Source organism: Arachis ipaensis, chromosome B04 (genome assembly GCF_000816755.2).
Source record: "Arachis ipaensis cultivar K30076 chromosome B04, Araip1.1, whole genome shotgun sequence".
In the NCBI taxonomy this organism is placed as follows: Eukaryota; Viridiplantae; Streptophyta; class Magnoliopsida; order Fabales; family Fabaceae; genus Arachis; species Arachis ipaensis.
In genome coordinates, this window is record NC_029788.2 from 54,232,079 (window position 1) to 54,235,675 (window position 3,597).

A 3,597-nucleotide genomic window follows, 5' to 3' on the forward strand; every position below is an offset into this window, starting at 1 on the left:
TAGGCTATGCTTTTCAAGTGATGCTGTCCAGGACCAAAAGGTCCCTCTTTTTTTTTTTATACTATAGCTACTGTATATAAGTGTAGCCTTAGGTCTCGTTTTTTTTTTATACTATAGCTACTGTATACAAGTGTAGCCTTAGGTCTCGTTTTTTTTTTAAATTATAGCTACTCTATACAAGTGTAGCCTTAGGTCTCGTTTTTTTTTTATATTATAGCTACTCTATACAAGTGTAGCCTTAGGTCTCGTTTTTTTTTTAATATATATATATATATATATATATATAATAATTATTAATACAACATAATAGTTAATATGATTACATGTATAAATGAGTTGAATATTACAAAATAAAAATAAATACATAATTATATTAAATAATTTCTTTATATAATAAAAATTGTCTCTAACCAAAATATATTTATAACATTGATCCAAAATTGTCTCTAACTGTAAAATTTATACAACTCAAACTAAAGTAAGCATAGTCATATCAAAACCATAATACCACTTAGCCAATAAAAGTATCTTCTAATAAAAATCATTAGTCAACCATACATGTAAAGATTCTAAATAGCACTCTATCTTAGCCAATAAACCGCAATAATAGTCAGCTTAATCTTCATTGTTACCCTGCATAATTATATTGAAAAATAGTTAAAAAAATATTGATAATGACATTCGTAATTATAAAAATTAAATGGAACACGTAGTCATAGTAAACCAAGAAAGCATATACTAAAAAAAATAACATGGTCACGGCAGAAGAGGTGAATTCAAGGAATTATGTATTATCTTGTTTCATTCAAACCATGAAAATCTACAGGTGTTTCTTTCTTCCATTTCCTTTAACACAATCCTAATATGTCCTTATAGCATTTTTCATGCACTAATTAACCAGACTTTCACACTTGAATTAGATATAGGGACAAATTCATATGTACCAAGTGCACAAAATCAAAAATACAACCACCAGAATTACACAAACAAATTTTAGCCAAAGCAATACAACTTCAGTGTTAATAAAGCCAACAAACATTTTCAGCCATAGCAATTAATGTAAATGCAAGTAAAAAACTATGGAACAAGGAATAGATAAGTACATACCACATCTAAGTTCGGAAAATGTGTTGATCCATGGCCGCTATTCGCATCAATAGGAGACTGTTGGGTGTCTTGTAATAAAGCTTCTAGTTCTTCTGGCCTCATTCCAGGTTCCGATCACTGCAGTAATAACTTGATCATATTTTGCAACCCATGAATCTCTTAGTCTTGTTTTTGCTGTTTGGCCTCTTGTTTTTGCTATTGGGCCTCCATGTGTCCAAGTTTATCCTTCAGACTGGACACTTCCTCTTTGTGCTGATTCTTGATTTCATTAATTTCAGCATGTTTCTTTAAATCAGTCTTTGTCACAGATCTTCCATACAACCTTACCCGAACTGGTTGTTCTTTCCTGAATAAGGCCTCAAATGCTTCCTCTTCTGTTTCACCAGCAGCTTGGCGGTGTTGGAAGTCTTCCTGCATAGAAGAAACATTTAAAATTGAGTTAGTTACCGTATCCTAAAATTGAAATGTAATTATGGATGATTCAATGAACTCTTACAACAGCAGTTTGTGTTTCCTCATCCACTTCTTTCCTCTTCCGACTTGTTCAGGTAGCAATGAACATCTCAAACCTTCTTGGTTCCTCGTTTGTTTCCTTTGTTGCTTGCTGCAAAACAAGATCATACTTCGATTTCTTCCTTCAATTTATGCAAATATAAATTCTAACAAATATATTGACTAGAAGTGAATAAAAAGTTAGCATACAGTTACTAAAACGTGCAGCATAATGAGTTAGGCAAATCTACTAGCAAGGCTGCATTATTAAGCTAAAGCACTGAACAGTACCAAAAAGCAAGCATAAAAGATCTATTTATAATACATTTAGCACCTGTTCAGTTTTTTCACAACTGTAAAAATTCACACTTCACAAATGGCTCATGTAACAACCCTGATTTTCGAGTACGTGAGATCTTTTCTAAAGGCACGAATTTCTCCGGAAGATCAGTAAAGAGAACACCTCTTCTATATCAACAAGTATCTTGATACTCATTGTCATTATGTCATCCTTAAGCTAGAACCTTTTCTGAGGCAAGCTTGATAACGCGGTCACGAAGAACCTAGTTTTTGAACCGTATCGGTTAGGAGTTTTGATTCAGTTTTTTGTAAGTAGTCTCAGTTTGACGAACCGGACTCGACTCATGAGAGAAGAGAGATAATAGTATAATATTATCATTATATTAGTATTAGAAGATGCTTGAATGATATTATAAGGTTACCTGGTCAGTTTTAGTTAAAAACAGAAATCGGTTTAACCGGGTTTACGGTTTACTAGTGCAGCTTAGCACCAGCACTCTTTGATGACTTTAGCAATGCTAGGGCCTCATTGTACATATTTTATTATCATAATAAATATGTTACTAGTGTCATTTATGCTAGTAGCTCAGAAAATAATTTTTAGAGATATTTTTACAAGTGTTCCGATACATCTAGTTTTAGTAGTTGTACACCAGAGATATTTTAATATTAATTTAATCCACCTTCAAGCCAACCAATCACAAATCACCTTACACCCCCAAGACACTCCAAGGCTGGTCATTTACTCCCTTTGGCCGAAATTGAAAGGAGAGAAAAGAGAGAAAACTTCATGAACACTTAATCTTCAAAGCTTGATTTCTTCTGAACCAAAACTCAAATCAAAACTCCGATTTCACCAAAATGATACTTTCTTCTTTCTCTACATGATCATATGACTTATCAAGGCTGGAAATAAGGTGAGATGGCTGTCTCCTTCCCTCTTCAATTCGGTTTTCAAGGAAAACCATGCAAAACATGTGTTTTCTTGATGTTCTTCCCTAGGAATCATGCTTAACTTGACTTGAGGGCCAAGAAACGTTAATTTCCAGCAAGTCTAAGGTGAGATATCTCTTCCTAACGTGCTGAGGGAGATTTGGTCAGTTGAGAGTTTGTGGATTTAAAGTTGTTCTTGATGTGTTTTAGGAGGAAAAAGTGCTTTAAGAACACTTCAAAGAGTAACCGGATTTGGAGCAGCAAATCAAGGTAGGGTTTGACGAATTTAATCTTGATTGATTGTGTTTGAGTTGTGTGATTATGATATGGTTTGGCTGTGCTTGAAATTGATGATTTATATGAGTGATTCTTGTTGAAATTTTGGTGAAAATTTGATGAAATTTGATGATATTCAACTTTGAAATTATGTTCTTTATGGCTGCTAGAAAAACGAACCCTAGAGCTTAAATTAAGGTTCAATTTATGTTAAAATCATGTAGAAAATATGGGATTTTAGTGGCTGTGAATTTCTTTTGAATTATGGTAAAAATCGGTTGCTGAAAAGACTGAAAAACAGGTAAAAACAGAGAAAGAATTTGAAGAACATACGAAGAACACGAAGAACACTTTGAGTGTGGTGAAGAACAATGAAGAACACCTTTTTGATTCATAAAAGGGCAAGGAAGTAATTAATTTGGTGTTTGGGGGGTTATTTTGTAATTTCTGAAAGTTAGGGTGGTTAAAGTAGAAATATTAGAAATATTA

The 3,597-nt window shown here is 33.0% G+C and overlaps 1 long non-coding RNA gene across 1 annotated transcript; it reads right to left on the reverse strand.

The window, feature by feature from the left end:
• LOC110270645 lies at positions 509-1,296 on the reverse strand. The gene is made up of 2 exons (XR_002360283.1): positions 1,108-1,296; positions 509-633 (listed from the first exon to the last, which is right to left on the reverse strand). It is a non-coding gene; the product is annotated as an uncharacterized LOC110270645 (long non-coding RNA).